Below are 20161 nucleotides of genomic sequence, written 5' to 3'. Positions count from 1 at the left end.
TGAATTTTGGAAATCAGTTGCGCGTCGTGGCCGTATAGCAAACAGTACCTGTGATGACGAACAATTAGCGACAGGCGTTTTTTTAAGATTTACTCTCAGATGTGATTAAGGCGAATGGCGCAGATAAAGCATTTGCCAAAGCGGTACAGCATAAGGTGGGACGAGGCAGTCTGAATTACATTTTATAGATGTATTTCTCACATATCTCAGAGTCTCTCGCGATCTTCGTCGTCGTCGTCGTCGTCGTCGTCGTCGCCGCCGCCGCTTCTGCAGAAGTAGCAAATGGCCATCGTAGCAAATGCGGCGAGGGACGCCCTGCCTTCGATTCCGAATGCACAAATTGTGTGGTCTTGTTTCTCAGTCTATATTTGGTCGGTCTCGTCAGAGGTTGAATGTAACGAATGGGTGGGAAAGAGCAAGGGGCAGCGGCTGTGTAGAACGAAAACACAAATCCTCAGGGGTGTGAGCGTTTCGAGATGAGTCGTGTACATGTAAATGTTGATCGTCAGTGACCGTGTGGTCTAATGGATAAGGCGTCGGACTTCGTATCTGAAGATTACAGGTTCGAATGCTGTCGCGCTTGTGTTTTTCCAGTTCTGAAAAAGAAACATACCGTTTTAATGTAGCAATTGAGCAGTACGAAACCGTCTGAATGTTGCTGTTGACCATTTTCTGCTTGGAGATGCTCTTGAGCTTGAAACACTCACAGCAAGACCGGTGTTAACTAACGAAATGGTCGGCAGAGTGCCGACACCGCGAGTTTTGACTGACACTTGCACATCTAAAACAACGTCGGAAAGTAACTCGTTCGGCTTTTGAGTCACATAAAGTATGTGTGTTAATTTTGACGCCACTAGCTCTGCTTGTTGTCATGCAATTTCTTTGCCTCTCAGAAATGATTATGACATAAAAGTGAAGTACGTGACGAGTGTGACGTTAGGAAAACATTAGGCAGCATGGAGAGATTCTGTATGGGACCACCCAACCCAAACGAGTACTGTGTGACGTGCTACCCGGCAAGTATTCACCGAGGTAGCCGGCTATCTCAGTCGGTAGAGCGTCAGACTCTTAATCCCAGGGTCGTGGGTTCGAGCCAGACGCTGGGCGGAACGGAATTTTGTTCCGCTGCAGGTGTAAATTACCGTTTTTCTGATTAACGAGATTTAATGGAAATAGCAACTTTAAACTTTGCCTACGTCTCTGTCAGTCGCAAGGAAACTGTATTTGAAGGTGAAGGTGATTTTGTAGACATGTGTGAAAGACATGTTCTGAAAAGCAAGTGTTGTGGTTTGGAGAGCACATCGGTTACGTGTCAGATGTGTAGCCAAGCAGTAATTTGTCGCCATAGCTGCAAATATTAGCCGGTAATATGAAGTGTTGTCAGCTAAAGTCTGATGGTGCAGACGACCGTAAGGACGAAGTACCCAAGAGTACCGCTAGGCCGCGCCTCTTTAGCTCAGTGGTAGAGCACTGGTCTAATAAACCAGGGGTTGTAAGTTCCATCCTCACAGGAGAAAGATGAATTTTGGAAATCAGTTGCGCGTCGTGGCCGTATAGCAAACAGTACCTGTGATGACGAACAATTAGCGACAGGCGTTTTTTTAAGATTTACTCTCAGATGTGATTAAGGCGAATGGCGCAGATAAAGCATTTGCCAAAGCGGTACAGCATAAGGTGGGACGAGGCAGTCTGAATTACATTTTATAGATGTATTTCTCACATATCTCAGAGTCTCTCGCGATCTTCGTCGTCGTCGTCGTCGTCGTCGTCGTCGTCGCCGCCGCCGCTTCTGCAGAAGTAGCAAATGGCCATCGTAGCAAATGCGGCGAGGGACGGCCTGCCTTCGATTCCGAATGCACAAAGTGTGTGGTCTTGTTTCTCAGTCTATATTTGGTCGGTCACGTCAGAGGTTGAATGTAACGAATGGGTGGGAAAGAGCAAGGGGCAGCGGCTGTGTAGAACGAAAACACAAATCCTCAGGGGTGTGAGCGTTTCGAGATGAGTCGTATACATGTAAACGTTGATCGTCAGTGACCGTGTGGTCTAATGGATAAGGCGTCGGACTTCGGCTCTGAAGATTACAGGTCCGAATGCTGTCACGCTTGTGTTTTTCCAGTTCTGAAAAAGAAACATACCGTTTTAATGTAGCAATTGAGCAGTACGAAACCGTCTGAATGTTGCTGTTGACCATTTTTTGCTTGGAGATGCTCTTGAGCTTGAAACACACACAGCAAGACCGGTGTTAACTAACGAAATGGTCGGCAGAGTGCCGACACCGCGAGTTTTGACTGGCACTTGCACATCTAAAACAACGTCGGAAAGTAACTCGTTCGGCTTTTGAGTCACATAAAGTATGTGTGTTAATTTTGACGCCACTAGCTCTGCTTGTTGTCATGCAATTTCTTTGCCTCTCAGAAATGATTATGACATAAAAGTGAAGTACGTGACGAGTGTGACGTTAGGAAAACATTAGGCAGCATGGAGAGATTCTGTATGGGACCACCCAACCCAAACGAGTACTGTGTGACGTGCTACCCGGCAAGTATTCACCGAGGTAGCCGGCTATCTCAGTCGGTAGAGCGTCAGACTCTTAATCCCAGGGTTGTGGGTTCGAGCCAGACGCTGGGCGGAACGGAATTTTGTTCCGCTGCAGGTGTAAATTACCGTTTTTCTGATTAACGAGATTTAATGGAAATAGCAACTTTGAACTTTGCCTACGTCTCTGTCAGTCGCAAGGAAACTGTATTTGAAGGTGAAGGTGATTTTGTAGACATGTGTGAAAGACATGTTCTGAAAAGCAAGTGTTGTGGTTTGGAGAGCACATCGGTTACGTGTCAGATGTGTAGCCAAGCAGTAATTTGTCGCCATAGCTGCAAATATTAGCCGGTAATATGAAGTGTTGTCAGCTAAAGTCTGATGGTGCAGACGACCGTAAGGACGAAGTACCCAAGAGTACCGCTAGGCCGCGCCTCTTTAGCTCAGTGGTAGAGCACTGGTCTAATAAACCAGGGGTTGTAAGTTCCATCCTCACAGGAGAAAGATGAATTTTGGAAATCAGTTGCGCGTCGTGGCCGTATAGCAAACAGTACCTGTGATGACGAACAATTAGCGACAGGCGTTTTTTTAAGATTTACTCTCAGATGTGATTAAGGCGAATGGCTCAGATAAAGCATTTGCCAAAGCGATACAGCATAAGGTGGGACGAGGCAGTCTGAATTACATTTTATAGATGTATTTCTCACATATCTCAGAGTCTCTCGCGATCTTCGTCGTCGTCGTCGTCGTCGTCGTCGCCGCCGCCGCTTCTGCAGAAGTAGCAAATGGCCATCGTAGCAAATGCGGCGAGGGACGGCCTGCCTTCGATTCCGAATGCACAAATTGTGTGGTCTTGTTTCTCAGTCTATATTTGGTCGGTCTCGTCAGAGGTTGAATGTAACGAATGGGTGGGAAAGAGCAAGGGGCAGCGGCTGTGTAGAACGAAAACACAAATCCTCAGGGGTGTGAGCGTTTCGAGATGAGTCGTATACATGTAAATGTTGATCGTCAGTGACCGTGTGGTCTAATGGATAAGCCGTCGGACTTCGTATCTGAAGATTACAGGTTCGAATGCTGTCACGCTTGTGTTTTTTCAGTTCTGAAAAAGGAACATACCGTTTTAATGTAGCAATTGAGCAGTACGAAACCGTCTGAATGTTGCTGTTGACCATTTTTTGCTTGGAGATGCTCTTGACCTTGAAACACACACAGCAAGACCGGTGTTAACTAACGAAATGGTCGGCAGAGTGCCGACACCGCGAGTTTTGACTGACACTTGCACATCTAAAACAACGTCGGAAAGTAACTCGTTCGGCTTTTGAGTCACATAAAGTATGTGTGTTAATTTTGACGCCACTAGCTCTGTTTGTTGTCATGCAATTTCTTTGCCTCTCAGAAATGATTATGACATAAAAGTGAAGTACGTGACGAGTGTGACGTTAGGAAAACATTAGGCAGCATGGAGAGATTCTGTATGGGACCACCCAACCCAAACAAGTACTGTGTGACGTGCTACCCGGCAAGTATTCACCGAGGTAGCCGGCTATCTCAGTCGGTAGAGCGTCAGACTTTTAATCCCAGGGTAGTGGGTTCGAGCCAGACGCTGGGCGGAACGGAATTTTGTTCCGCTGCAGGTGTAAATTACCGTTTTTCTGATTAACGAGATTTAATGGAAATAGCAACTTTAAACTTTGCCTACGTCTCTGTCAGTCGCAAGGAAACTGTATTTGAAGGTGAAGGTGATTTTGTAGACATGTGTGAAAGACATGTTCTGAAAAGCAAGTGTTGTGGTTTGGAGAGCACATCGGTTACGTGTCAGATGTGTAGCCAAGCAGTAATTTGTCGCCATAGCTGCAAATATTAGCCGGTAATATGAAGTGTTGTCAGCTAAAGTCTGATGGTGCAGACGACCGTAAGGACGAAGTACCCAAGAGTACCGCTAGGCCGCGCCTCTTTAGCTCAGTGGTAGAGCACTGGTCTAATAAACCAGGGGTTGTAAGTTCCATCCTCACAGGAGAAAGATGAATTTTGGAAATCAGTTGCGCGTCGTGGCCGTATAGCAAACAGTACCTGTGATGACGAACAATTAGCGACAGGCGTTTTTTTAAGATTTACTCTCAGATGTGATTAAGGCGAATGGCGCAGATAAAGCATTTGCCAAAGCGGTACAGCATAAGGTGGGACGAGGCAGTCTGAATTACATTTTATAGATGTATTTCTCACATATCTCAGAGTCTCTCGCGATCTTCGTCGTCGTCGTCGTCGTCGTCGTCGTCGTCGTCGTCGTCGCCGCCGCTTCTGCAGAAGTAGCAAATGGCCATCGTAGCAAATGCGGCGAGGGACGGCCTGCCTTCGATTCCGAATGCACAAATTGTGTGGTCTTGTTTCTCAGTCTATATTTGGTCGGTTTCGTCAGAGGTTGAATGTAACGAATGGGTGGGAAAGAGCAAGGGGCAGCGGCTGTGTAGAACGAAAACACAAATCCTCAGGGGTGTGAGCGTTTCGAGATGAGTCGTATACATGTAAATGTTGATCGTCAGTGACCGTGTGGTCTAATGGATAAGGCGTCGGACTTCGTATCTGAAGATTACAGGTTCGAATGCTGTCACGCTTGTGTTTTTTCAGTTCTGAAAAAGAAACATACCGTTTTAATGTAGCAATTGAGCAGTACGAAACCGTCTGAATGTTGCTGTTGACCATTTTTTGCTTGGAGATGCTCTTGAGCTTGAAACACACACAGCAAGACCGGTGTTAACTAACGAAATGGTCGGCAGAGTGCCGACACCGCGAGTTTTGACTGACACTTGCACATCTAAAACAACGTCGGAAAGTAACTCGTTCGGCTTTTGAGTCACATAAAGTATGTGTGTTAATTTTGACGCCACTAGCTCTGCTTGTTGTCATGCAATTTCTTTGCCTCTCAGAAATGATTATGACATAAAAGTGAAGTACGTGACGAGTGTGACGTTAGGAAAACATTAGGCAGCATGGAGAGATTCTGTATGGGACCACCCAACCCAAACGAGTACTGTGTGACGTGCTACCCGGCAAGTATTCACCGAGGTAGCCGGCTATCTCAGTCGGTAGAGCGTCAGACTCTTAATCCCAGGGTCGTGGGTTCGAGCCAGACGCTGGGCGGAACGGAATTTTGTTCCGCTGCAGGTGTAAATTACCGTTTTTCTGATTAACGAGATTTAATGGAAATAGCAACTTTAAACTTTGCCTACGTCTCTGTCAGTCGCAAGGAAACTGTATTTGAAGGTGAAGGTGATTTTGTAGACATGTGTGAAAGACATGTTCTGAAAAGCAAGTGTTGTGGTTTGGAGAGCACATCGGTTACGTGTCAGATGTGTAGCCAAGCAGTAATTTGTCGCCATAGCTGCAAATATTAGCCGGTAATATGAAGTGTTGTCAGCTAAAGTCTGATGGTGCAGACGACCGTAAGGACGAAGTACCCAAGAGTACCGCTAGGCCGCGCCTCTTTAGCTCAGTGGTAGAGCACTGGTCTAATAAACCAGGGGTTGTAAGTTCCATCCTCACAGGAGAAAGATGAATTTTGGAAATCAGTTGCGCGTCGTGGCCGTATAGCAAACAGTACCTGTGATGACGAACAATTAGCGACAGGCGTTTTTTTAAGATTTACTCTCAGATGTGATTAAGGCGAATGGCGCAGATAAAGCATTTGCCAAAGCGGTACAGCATAAGGTGGGACGAGGCAGTCTGAATTACATTTTATAGATGTATTTCTCACATATCTCAGAGTCTCTCGCGATCTTCGTCGTCGTCGTCGTCGTCGTCGTCGTCGCCGCCGCCGCCGCTTCTGCAGAAGTAGCAAATGGCCATCGTAGCAAATGCGGCGAGGGACGGCCTGCCTTCGATTCCGAATGCACAAATTGTGTGGTCTTGTTTCTCAGTCTATATTTGGTCGGTCTCGTCAGAGGTTGAATGTAACGAATGGGTGGGAAAGAGCAAGGGGCAGCGGCTGTGTAGAACGAAAACACAAATCCTCAGCGGTGTGAGCGTTTCGAGATGAGTCGTATACATGTAAATGTTGATCGTCAGTGACCGTGTGGTCTAATGGATAAGGCGTCGGACTTCGTATCTGAAGATTACAGGTTCGAATGCTGTCATGCTTGTGTTTTTTCAGTTCTGAAAAAGAAACATACCGTTTTAATGTAGCAATTGAGCAGTACGAAACCGTCTGAATGTTGCTGTTGACCATTTTTTGCTTGGAGATGCTCTTGAGCTTGAAACACACACAGCAAGACCGGTGTTAACTAACGAAATGGTCGGCAGAGTGCCGACACCGCGAGTTTTGACTGACACTTGCACATCTAAAACAACGTCGGAAAGTAACTCGTTCGGCTTTTGAGTCACATAAAGTATGTGTGTTAATTTTGACGCCACTAGCTCTGCTTGTTGTCATGCAATTTCTTTGCCTCTCAGAAATGATTATGACATAAAAGTGAAGTACGTGACGAGTGTGACGTTAGGAAAACATTAGGCAGCATGGAGAGATTCTGTATGGGACCACCCAACCCAAACGAGTACTGTGTGACGTGCTACCCGGCAAGTATTCACCGAGGTAGCCGGCTATCTCAGTCGGTAGAGCGTCAGACTCTTAATCCCAGGGTCGTGGGTTCGAGCCAGACGCTGGGCGGAACGGAATTTTGTTCCGCTGCAGGTGTAAATTACCGTTTTTCTGATTAACGAGATTTAATGGAAATAGCAACTTTAAACTTTGCCTACGTCTCTGTCAGTCGCAAGGAAACTGTATTTGAAGGTGAAGGTGATTTTGTAGACATGTGTGAAAGACATGTTCTGAAAAGCAAGTGTTGTGGTTTGGAGAGCACATCGGTTACGTGTCAGATGTGTAGCCAAGCAGTAATTTGTCGCCATAGCTGCAAATATTAGCCGGTAATATGAAGTGTTGTCAGCTAAAGTCTGATGGTGCAGACGACCGTAAGGACGAAGTACCCAAGAGTACCGCTAGGCCGCGCCTCTTTAGCTCAGTGGTAGAGCACTGGTCTAATAAACCAGGGGTTGTAAGTTCCATCCTCACAGGAGAAAGATGAATTTTGGAAATCAGTTGCGCGTCGTGGCCGTATAGCAAACAGTACCTGTGATGACGAACAATTAGCGACAGGCGTTTTTTTAAGATTTACTCTCAGATGTGATTAAGGCGAATGGCGCAGATAAAGCATTTGCCAAAGCGGTACAGCATAAGGTGGGACGAGGCAGTCTGAATTACATTTTATAGATGTATTTCTCACATATCTCAGAGTCTCTCGCGATCTTCGTCGTCGTCGTCGTCGTCGTCGTCGTCGCCGCCGCCGCCGCTTCTGCAGAAGTAGCAAATGGCCATCGTAGCAAATGCGGCGAGGGACGGCCTGCCTTCGATTCCGAATGCACAAATTGTGTGGTCTTGTTTCTCAGTCTATATTTGGTCGGTCTCGTCAGAGGTTGAATGTAACGAATGGGTGGGAAAGAGCAAGGGGCAGCGGCTGTGTAGAACGAAAACACAAATCCTCAGCGGTGTGAGCGTTTCGAGATGAGTCGTATACATGTAAATGTTGATCGTCAGTGACCGTGTGGTCTAATGGATAAGGCGTCGGACTTCGTATCTGAAGATTACAGGTTCGAATGCTGTCACGCTTGTGTTTTTTCAGTTCTGAAAAAGAAACATACCGTTTTAATGTAGCAATTGAGCAGTACGAAACCGTCTGAATGTTGCTGTTGACCATTTTTTGCTTGGAGATGCTCTTGAGCTTGAAACACTCACAGCAAGACCGGTGTTAACTAACGAAATGGTCGGCAGAGTGCCGACACCGCGAGTTTTGACTGACACTTGCACATCTAAAACAACGTCGGAAAGTAACTCGTTCGGCTTTTGAGTCACATAAAGTATGTGTGTTAATTTTGACGCCACTAGCTCTGCTTGTTGTCATGCAATTTCTTTGCCTCTCAGAAATGATTATGACATAAAAGTGAAGTACGTGACGAGTGTGACGTTAGGAAAACATTAGGCAGCATGGAGAGATTCTGTATGGGACCACCCAACCCAAACGAGTACTGTATGACGTGCTACCCGGCAAGTATTCACCGAGGTAGCCGGCTATCTCAGTCGGTAGAGCGTCAGACTCTTAATCCCAGGGTTGTGGGTTCGAGCCAGACGCTGGGCGGAACGGAATTTTGTTCCGCTGCAGGTGTAAATTACCGTTTTTCTGATTAACGAGATTTAATGGAAATAGCAACTTTAAACTTTGCCTACGTCTCTGTCAGTCGCAAGGAAACTGTATTTGAAGGTGAAGGTGATTTTGTAGACATGTGTGAAAGACATGTTCTGAAAAGCAAGTGTTGTGGTTTGGAGAGCACATCGGTTACGTGTCAGATGTGTAGCCAAGCAGTAATTTGTCGCCATAGCTGCAAATATTAGCCGGTAATATGAAGTGTTGTCAGGTAAAGTCTGATGGTGCAGACGACCGTAAGGACGAAGTACCCAAGAGTACCGCTAGGCCGTGCCTCTTTAGCTCAGTGGTAGAGCACTGGTCTAATAAACCAGGGGTTGTAAGTTCCATCCTCACAGGAGAAAGATGAATTTTGGAAATCAGTTGCGCGTCGTGGCCGTATAGCAAACAGTACCTGTGATGACGAACAATTAGCGACAGGCGTTTTTTTAAGATTTACTCTCAGATGTGATTAAGGCGAATGGCGCAGATAAAGCATTTGCCAAAGCGGTACAGCATAAGGTGGGACGAGGCAGTCTGAATTACATTTTATAGATGTATTTCTCACACATCTCAGAGTGTCACGCGATCTTCGTCGTCGTCGTCGTCGTCGTCGTCGTCGTCGTCGTCGTCGTCGTCGCCGCCGCCGCTTCTGCAGAAGTAGCAAATGGCCATCGTAGCAAATGCGGCGAGGGACGGCCTGCCTTCGATTCCGAATGCACAAATTGTGTGGTCTTGTTTCTCAGTCTATATTTGGTCGGTTTCGTCAGAGGTTGAATGTAACGAATGGGTGGGAAAGAGCAAGGGGCAGCGGCTGTGTAGAACGAAAACACAAATCCTCAGGGGTGTGAGCGTTTCGAGATGAGTCGTATACATGTAAATGTTGATCGTCAGTGACCGTGTGGTCTAATGGATAAGGCGTCGGACTTCGTATCTGAAGATTACAGGTTCGAATGCTGTCACGCTTGTGTTTTTTCAGTTCTGAAAAAGAAACATACCGTTTTAATGTAGCAATTGAGCAGTACGAAACCGTCTGAATGTTGCTGTTGACCATTTTTTGCTTGGAGATGCTCTTGAGCTTGAAACACACACAGCAAGACCGGTGTTAACTAACGAAATGGTCGGCAGAGTGCCGACACCGCGAGTTTTGACTGACACTTGCACATCTAAAACAACGTCGGAAAGTAACTCGTTCGGCTTTTGAGTCACATAAAGTATGTGTGTTAATTTTGACGCCACTAGCTCTGCTTGTTGTCATGCAATTTCTTTGCCTCTCAGAAATGATTATGACATAAAAGTGAAGTACGTGACGAGTGTGACGTTAGGAAAACATTAGGCAGCATGGAGAGATTCTGTATGGGACCACCCAACCCAAACGAGTACTGTGTGACGTGCTACCCGGCAAGTATTCACCGAGGTAGCCGGCTATCTCAGTCGGTAGAGCGTCAGACTCTTAATCCCAGGGTCGTGGGTTCGAGCCAGACGCTGGGCGGAACGGAATTTTGTTCCGCTGCAGGTGTAAATTACCGTTTTTCTGATTAACGAGATTTAATGGAAATAGCAACTTTAAACTTTGCCTACGTCTCTGTCAGTCGCAAGGAAACTGTATTTGAAGGTGAAGGTGATTTTGTAGACATGTGTGAAAGACATGTTCTGAAAAGCAAGTGTTGTGGTTTGGAGAGCACATCGGTTACGTGTCAGATGTGTAGCCAAGCAGTAATTTGTCGCCATAGCTGCAAATATTAGCCGGTAATATGAAGTGTTGTCAGCTAAAGTCTGATGGTGCAGACGACCGTAAGGACGAAGTACCCAAGAGTACCGCTAGGCCGCGCCTCTTTAGCTCAGTGGTAGAGCACTGGTCTAATAAACCAGGGGTTGTAAGTTCCATCCTCACAGGAGAAAGATGAATTTTGGAAATCAGTTGCGCGTCGTGGCCGTATAGCAAACAGTACCTGTGATGACGAACAATTAGCGACAGGCGTTTTTTTAAGATTTACTCTCAGATGTGATTAAGGCGAATGGCGCAGATAAAGCATTTGCCAAAGCGGTACAGCATAAGGTGGGACGAGGCAGTCTGAATTACATTTTATAGATGTATTTCTCACATATCTCAGAGTCTCTCGCGATCTTCGTCGTCGTCGTCGTCGTCGTCGTCGCCGCCGCCGCCGCTTCTGCAGAAGTAGCAAATGGCCATCGTAGCAAATGCGGCGAGGGACGGCCTGCCTTCGATTCCGAATGCACAAATTGTGTGGTCTTGTTTCTCAGTCTATATTTGGTCGGTCTCGTCAGAGGTTGAATGTAACGAATGGGTGGGAAAGAGCAAGGGGCAGCGGCTGTGTAGAACGAAAACACAAATCCTCAGCGGTGTGAGCGTTTCGAGATGAGTCGTATACATGTAAATGTTGATCGTCAGTGACCGTGTGGTCTAATGGATAAGGCGTCGGACTTCGTATCTGAAGATTACAGGTTCGAATGCTGTCACGCTTGTGTTTTTTCAGTTCTGAAAAAGAAACATACCGTTTTAATGTAGCAATTGAGCAGTACGAAACCGTCTGAATGTTGCTGTTGACCATTTTTTGCTTGGAGATGCTCTTGAGCTTGAAACACACACAGCAAGACCGGTGTTAACTAACGAAATGGTCGGCAGAGTGCCGACACCGCGAGTTTTGACTGACACTTGCACATCTAAAACAACGTCGGAAAGTAACTCGTTCGGCTTTTGAGTCACATAAAGTATGTGTGTTAATTTTGACGCCACTAGCTCTGCTTGTTGTCATGCAATTTCTTTGCCCCTCAGAAATGATTATGACATAAAAGTGAAGTACGTGACGAGTGTGACGTTAGGAAAACATTAGGCAGCATGGAGAGATTCTGTATGGGACCACCCAACCCAAACGAGTACTGTGTGACGTGCTACCCGGCAAGTATTCACCGAGGTAGCCGGCTATCTCAGTCGGTAGAGCGCCAGACTCTTAATCCCAGGGTCGTGGGTTCGAGCCAGACGCTGGGCGGAACGGAATTTTGTTCCGCTGCAGGTGTAAATTACCGTTTTTCTGATTAACGAGATTTAATGGAAATAGCAACTTTAAACTTTGCCTACGTCTCTGTCAGTCGCAAGGAAACTGTATTTGAAGGTGAAGGTGATTTTGTAGACATGTGTGAAAGACATGTTCTGAAAAGCAAGTGTTGTGGTTTGGAGAGCACATCGGTTACGTGTCAGATGTGTAGCCAAGCAGTAATTTGTCGCCATAGCTGCAAATATTAGCCGGTAATATGAAGTGTTGTCAGCTAAAGTCTGATGGTGCAGACGACCGTAAGGACGAAGTACCCAAGAGTACCGCTAGGCCGCGCCTCTTTAGCTCAGTGGTAGAGCACTGGTCTAATAAACCAGGGGTTGTAAGTTCCATCCTCACAGGAGAAAGATGAATTTTGGAAATCAGTTGCGCGTCGTGGCCGTATAGCAAACAGTACCTGTGATGACGAACAATTAGCGACAGGCGTTTTTTTAAGATTTACTCTCAGATGTGATTAAGGCGAATGGCGCAGATAAAGCATTTGCCAAAGCGGTACAGCATAAGGTGGGACGAGGCAGTCTGAATTACATTTTATAGATGTATTTCTCACATATCTCAGAGTCTCTCGCGATCTTCGTCGTCGTCGTCGTCGTCGTCGTCGTCGTCGCCGCCGCCGCCGCTTCTGCAGAAGTAGCAAATGGCCATCGTAGCAAATGCGGCGAGGGACGGCCTGCCTTCGATTCCGAATGCACAAATTGTGTGGTCTTGTTTCTCAGTCTATATTTGGTCGGTCTCGTCAGAGGTTGAATGTAACGAATGGGTGGGAAAGAGCAAGGGGCAGCGGCTGTGTAGAACGAAAACACAAATCCTCAGGGGTGTGAGCGTTTCGAGATGAGTCGTATACATGTAAATGTTGATCGTCAGTGACCGTGTGGTCTAATGGATAAGGCGTCGGACTTCGTATCTGAAGATTACAGGTTCGAATGCTGTCACGCTTGTGTTTTTTCAGTTCTGAAAAAGAAACATACCGTTTTAATGTAGCAATTGAGCAGTACGAAACCGTCTGAATGTTGCTGTTGACCATTTTTTGCTTGGAGATGCTCTTGAGCTTGAAACACACACAGCAAGACCGGTGTTAACTAACGAAATGGTCGGCAGAGTGCCGACACCGCGAGTTTTGACTGACACTTGCACATCTAAAACAACGTCGGAAAGTAACTCGTTCGGCTTTTGAGTCACATAAAGTATGTGTGTTAATTTTGACGCCACTAGCTCTGCTTGTTGTCATGCAATTTCTTTGCCTCTCAGAAATGATTATGACATAAAAGTGAAGTACGTGACGAGTGTGACGTTAGGAAAACATTAGGCAGCATGGAGAGATTCTGTATGGGACCACCCAACCCAAACGAGTACTGTATGACGTGCTACCCGGCAAGTATTCACCGAGGTAGCCGGCTATCTCAGTCGGTAGAGCGTCAGACTCTTAATCCCAGGGTTGTGGGTTCGAGCCAGACGCTGGGCGGAACGGAATTTTGTTCCGCTGCAGGTGTAAATTACCGTTTTTCTGATTAACGAGATTTAATGGAAATAGCAACTTTAAACTTTGCCTACGTCTCTGTCAGTCGCAAGGAAACTGTATTTGAAGGTGAAGGTGATTTTGTAGACATGTGTGAAAGACATGTTCTGAAAAGCAAGTGTTGTGGTTTGGAGAGCACATCGGTTACGTGTCAGATGTGTAGCCAAGCAGTAATTTGTCGCCATAGCTGCAAATATTAGCCGGTAATATGAAGTGTTGTCAGGTAAAGTCTGATGGTGCAGACGACCGTAAGGACGAAGTACCCAAGAGTACCGCTAGGCCGTGCCTCTTTAGCTCAGTGGTAGAGCACTGGTCTAATAAACCAGGGGTTGTAAGTTCCATCCTCACAGGAGAAAGATGAATTTTGGAAATCAGTTGCGCGTCGTGGCCGTATAGCAAACAGTACCTGTGATGACGAACAATTAGCGACAGGCGTTTTTTTAAGATTTACTCTCAGATGTGATTAAGGCGAATGGCGCAGATAAAGCATTTGCCAAAGCGGTACAGCATAAGGTGGGACGAGGCAGTCTGAATTACATTTTATAGATGTATTTCTCACACATCTCAGAGTGTCACGCGATCTTCGTCGTCGTCGTCGTCGTCGTCGTCGTCGTCGTCGTCGTCGTCGCCGCCGCCGCCGCTTCTGCAGAAGTAGCAAATGGCCATCGTAGCAAATGCGGCGAGGGACGGCCTGCCTTCGATTCCGAATGCACAAATTGTGTGGTCTTGTTTCTCAGTCTATATTTGGTCGGTCTCGTCAGAGGTTGAATGTAACGAATGGGTGGGAAAGAGCAAGGGGCAGCGGCTGTGTAGAACGAAAACACAAATCCTCAGGGGTGTGAGCGTTTCGAGATGAGTCGTATACATGTAAATGTTGATCGTCAGTGACCGTGTGGTCTAATGGATAAGGCGTCGGACTTCGTATCTGAAGATTACAGGTTCGAATGCTGTCACGCTTGTGTTTTTTCAGTTCTGAAAAAGAAACATACCGTTTTAATGTAGCAATTGAGCAGTACGAAACCGTCTGAATGTTGCTGTTGACCATTTTTTGCTTGGAGATGCTCTTGAGCTTGAAACACACACAGCAAGACCGGTGTTAACTAACGAAATGGTCGGCAGAGTGCCGACACCGCGAGTTTTGACTGACACTTGCACATCTAAAACAACGTCGGAAAGTAACTCGTTCGGCTTTTGAGTCACATAAAGTATGTGTGTTAATTTTGACGCCACTAGCTCTGCTTGTTGTCATGCAATTTCTTTGCCCCTCAGAAATGATTATGACATAAAAGTGAAGTACGTGACGAGTGTGACGTTAGGAAAACATTAGGCAGCATGGAGAGATTCTGTATGGGACCACCCAACCCAAACGAGTACTGTGTGACGTGCTACCCGGCAAGTATTCACCGAGGTAGCCGGCTATCTCAGTCGGTAGAGCGTCAGACTCTTAATCCCAGGGTCGTGGGTTCGAGCCAGACGCTGGGCGGAACGGAATTTTGTTCCGCTGCAGGTGTAAATTACCGTTTTTCTGATTAACGAGATTTAATGGAAATAGCAACTTTAAACTTTGCCTACGTCTCTGTCAGTCGCAAGGAAACTGTATTTGAAGGTGAAGGTGATTTTGTAGACATGTGTGAAAGACATGTTCTGAAAAGCAAGTGTTGTGGTTTGGAGAGCACATCGGTTACGTGTCAGATGTGTAGCCAAGCAGTAATTTGTCGCCATAGCTGCAAATATTAGCCGGTAATATGAAGTGTTGTCAGCTAAAGTCTGATGGTGCAGACGACCGTAAGGACGAAGTACCCAAGAGTACCGCTAGGCCGCGCCTCTTTAGCTCAGTGGTAGAGCACTGGTCTAATAAACCAGGGGTTGTAAGTTCCATCCTCACAGGAGAAAGATGAATTTTGGAAATCAGTTGCGCGTCGTGGCCGTATAGCAAACAGTACCTGTGATGACGAACAATTAGCGACAGGCGTTTTTTTAAGATTTACTCTCAGATGTGATTAAGGCGAATGGCGCAGATAAAGCATTTGCCAAAGCGATACAGCATAAGGTGGGACGAGGCAGTCTGAATTACATTTTATAGATGTATTTCTCACATATCTCAGAGTCTCTCGCGATCTTCGTCGTCGTCGTCGTCGTCGTCGTCGTCGCCGCCGCCGCTTCTGCAGAAGTAGCAAATGGCCATCGTAGCAAATGCGGCGAGGGACGCCCTGCCTTCGATTCCGAATGCACAAAGTGTGTGGTCTTGTTTCTCAGTCTATATTTGGTCGGTCACGTCAGAGGTTGAATGTAACGAATGGGTGGGAAAGAGCAAGGGGCAGCGGCTGTGTAGAACGAAAACACAAATCCTCAGGGGTGTGAGCGTTTCGAGATGAGTCGTATACATGTAAACGTTGGTCGTCAGTGACCGTGTGGCCTAATAAATAAGGCGTCGGACTTCGGCTCTGAAGATTACAGGTTCGAATGCTGTCACGCTTGTGTTTTTCCAGTTCTGAAAAAGAAACATACCGTTTTAATGTAGCAATTGAGCAGTACGAAACCGTCTGAATGTTGCTGTTGACCATTTTTTGCTTGGAGATGCTCTTGAGCTTGAAACACACACAGCAAGACCGGTGTTAACTAACGAAATGGTCGGCAGAGTGCCGACACCGCGAGTTTTGACTGGCACTTGCACATCTAAAACAACGTCGGAAAGTAACTCGTTCGGCTTTTGAGTCACATAAAGTATGTGTGTTAATTTTGACGCCACTAGCTCTGCTTGTTGTCATGCAATTTCTTTGCCTCTCAGAAATGATTATGACATAAAAGTGAAGTACGTGACGAGTGTGACGTTAGGAAAACATTAGGCAGCATGGAGAGATTCTGTATGGGACCACCCAACCTAAACGAGTACTGTGTGACGTGCTACCCGTCAAGTATTCACCGAGGTAGCCGGCTATCTCAGTCGGTAGAGCGTCAGACTCTTAATCCCAGGGTTGTGGGTTCGAGCCAGACGCTGGGCGGAACGGAATTTTGTTCCGCTGCAGGTGTAAATTACCGTTTTTCTGATTAACGAGATTTAATGGAAATAGCAACTTTAAACTTTGCCTACGTCTCTGTCAGTCGCAAGGAAACTGTATTTGAAGGTGAAGGTGATTTTGTAGACATGTGTGAAAGACATGTTCTGAAAAGCAAGTGTTGTGGTTTGGAGAGCACATCGGTTACGTGTCAGATGTGTAGCCAAGCAGTAATTTGTCGCCATAGCTGCAAATATTAGCCGGTAATATGAAGTGTTGTCAGCTAAAGTCTGATGGTGCAGACGACCGTAAGGACGAAGTACCCAAGAGAACCGCTAGGCCGCGCCTCTTTAGCTCAGTGGTAGAGCACTGGTCTAATAAACCAGGGGTTGTAAGTTCCATCCTCACCGGAGAAAGATGAATTTTGGAAATCAGTTGCGCGTCGTGGCCGTATAGCAAACAGTACCTGTGATGACGAACAATTAGCGACAGGCGTTTTTTTAAGATTTACTCTCAGATGTGATTAAGGCGAATGGCGCAGATAAAGCATTTGCCAAAGCGGTACAGCATAAGGTGGGACGAGGCAGTCTGAATTACATTTTATAGATGTATTTCTCACACATCTCAGAGTGTCACGCGATCTTCGTCGTCGTCGTCGTCGTCGTCGTCGTCGTCGCCGCCGCCGCCGCTTCTGCAGAAGTAGCAAATGGCCATCGTAGCAAATGCGGCGAGGGACGGCCTGCCTTCGATTCCGAATGCACAAATTGTGTGGTCTTGTTTCTCAGTCTATATTTGGTCGGTCTCGTCAGAGGTTGAATGTAACGAATGGGTGGGAAAGAGCAAGGGGCAGCGGCTGTGTAGAACGAAAACACAAATCCTCAGGGGTGTGAGCGTTTCGAGATGAGTCGTATACATGTAAATGTTGATCGTCAGTGACCGTGTGGTCTAATGGATAAGGCGTCGGACTTCGTATCTGAAGATTACAGGTTCGAATGCTGTCACGCTTGTGTTTTTTCAGTTCTGAAAAAGAAACATACCGTTTTAATGTAGCAATTGAGCAGTACGAAACCGTCTGAATGTTGCTGTTGACCATTTTTTGCTTGGAGATGCTCTTGAGCTTGAAACACACACAGCAAGACCGGTGTTAACTAACGAAATGGTCGGCAGAGTGCCGACACCGCGAGTTTTGACTGACACTTGCACATCTAAAACAACGTCGGAAAGTAACTCGTTCGGCTTTTGAGTCACATAAAGTATGTGTGTTAATTTTGACGCCACTAGCTCTGCTTGTTGTCATGCAATTTCTTTGCCCCTCAGAAATGATTATGACATAAAAGTGAAGTACGTGACGAGTGTGACGTTAGGAAAACATTAGGCAGCATGGAGAGATTCTGTATGGGACCACCCAACCCAAACGAGTACTGTGTGACGTGCTACCCGGCAAGTATTCACCGAGGTAGCCGGCTATCTCAGTCGGTAGAGCGCCAGACTCTTAATCCCAGGGTCGTGGGTTCGAGCCAGACGCTGGGCGGAACGGAATTTTGTTCCGCTGCAGGTGTAAATTACCGTTTTTCTGATTAACGAGATTTAATGGAAATAGCAACTTTAAACTTTGCCTACGTCTCTGTCAGTCGCAAGGAAACTGTATTTGAAGGTGAAGGTGATTTTGTAGACATGTGTGAAAGACATGTTCTGAAAAGCAAGTGTTGTGGTTTGGAGAGCACATCGGTTACGTGTCAGATGTGTAGCCAAGCAGTAATTTGTCGCCATAGCTGCAAATATTAGCCGGTAATATGAAGTGTTGTCAGCTAAAGTCTGATGGTGCAGACGACCGTAAGGACGAAGTACCCAAGAGTACCGCTAGGCCGCGCCTCTTTAGCTCAGTGGTAGAGCACTGGTCTAATAAACCAGGGGTTGTAAGTTCCATCCTCACAGGAGAAAGATGAATTTTGGAAATCAGTTGCGCGTCGTGGCCGTATAGCAAACAGTACCTGTGATGACGAACAATTAGCGACAGGCGTTTTTTTAAGATTTACTCTCAGATGTGATTAAGGCGAATGGCGCAGATAAAGCATTTGCCAAAGCGATACAGCATAAGGTGGGACGAGGCAGTCTGAATTACATTTTATAGATGTATTTCTCACATATCTCAGAGTCTCTCGCGATCTTCGTCGTCGCCGCCGCCGCTTCTGCAGAAGTAGCAAATGGCCATCGTAGCAAATGCGGCGAGGGACGCCCTGCCTTCGATTCCGAATGCACAAAGTGTGTGGTCTTGTTTCTCAGTCTATATTTGGTCGGTCACGTCAGAGGTTGAATGTAACGAATGGGTGGGAAAGAGCAAGGGGCAGCGGCTGTGTAGAACGAAAACACAAATCCTCAGGGGTGTGAGCGTTTCGAGATGAGTCGTATACATGTAAACGTTGGTCGTCAGTGACCGTGTGGCCTAATAAATAAGGCGTCGGACTTCGGCTCTGAAGATTACAGGTTCGAATGCTGTCACGCTTGTGTTTTTCCAGTTCTGAAAAAGAAACATACCGTTTTAATGTAGCAATTGAGCAGTACGAAACCGTCTGAATGTTGCTGTTGACCATTTTTTGCTTGGAGATGCTCTTGAGCTTGAAACACACACAGCAAGACCGGTGTTAACTAACGAAATGGTCGGCAGAGTGCCGACACCGCGAGTTTTGACTGGCACTTGCACATCTAAAACAACGTCGGAAAGTAACTCGTTCGGCTTTTGAGTCACATAAAGTATGTGTGTTAATTTTGACGCCACTAGCTCTGCTTGTTGTCATGCAATTTCTTTGCCTCTCAGAAATGATTATGACATAAAAGTGAAGTACGTGACGAGTGTGACGTTAGGAAAACATTAGGCAGCATGGAGAGATTCTGTATGGGACCACCCAACCTAAACGAGTACTGTGTGACGTGCTACCCGGCAAGTATTCACCGAGGTAGCCGGCTATCTCAGTCGGTAGAGCGTCAGACTCTTAATCCCAGGGTTGTGGGTTCGAGCCAGACGCTGGGCGGAACGGAATTTTGTTCCGCTGCAGGTGTAAATTACCGTTTTTCTGATTAACGAGATTTAATGGAAATAGCAACTTTAAACTTTGCCTACGTCTCTGTCAGTCGCAAGGAAACTGTATTTGAAGGTGAAGGTGATTTTGTAGACATGTGTGAAAGACATGTTCTGAAAAGCAAGTGTTGTGGTTTGGAGAGCACATCGGTTACGTGTCAGATGTGTAGCCAAGCAGTAATTTGTCGCCATAGCTGCAAATATTAGCCGGTAATATGAAGTGTTGTCAGCTAAAGTCTGATGGTGCAGACGACCGTAAGGACGAAGTACCCAAGAGAACCGCTAGGCCGTGCCTCTTTAGCTCAGTGGTAGAGCACTGGTCTAATAAACCAGGGGTTGTAAGTTCCATCCTCACCGGAGAAAGATGAATTTTGGAAATCAGTTGCGCGTCGTGGCCGTATAGCAAACAGTACCTGTGATGACGAACAATTAGCGACAGGCGTTTTTTTAAGATTTACTCTCAGATGTGATTAAGGCGAATGGCGCAGATAAAGCATTTGCCAAAGCGGTACAGCATAAGGTGGGACGAGGCAGTCTGAATTACATTTTATAGATGTATTTCTCACATATCTCAGAGTCTCTCGCGATCTTCGTCGTCGTCGTCGTCGTCGTCGTCGTCGTCGCCGCCGCCGCCGCTTCTGCAGAAGTAGCAAATGGCCATCGTAGCAAATGCGGCGAGGGACGGCCTGCCTTCGATTCCGAATGCACAAATTGTGTGGTCTTGTTTCTCAGTCTAT

This window comes from Schistocerca gregaria, unplaced genomic scaffold, assembly GCF_023897955.1.
Source record: "Schistocerca gregaria isolate iqSchGreg1 unplaced genomic scaffold, iqSchGreg1.2 ptg000285l, whole genome shotgun sequence".
Lineage (NCBI taxonomy): Eukaryota > Metazoa > Arthropoda > Insecta > Orthoptera > Acrididae > Schistocerca > Schistocerca gregaria.
The sequence above is the reverse complement of the archived record's forward strand: the minus strand, read 5'-3'. Positions refer to the sequence as shown.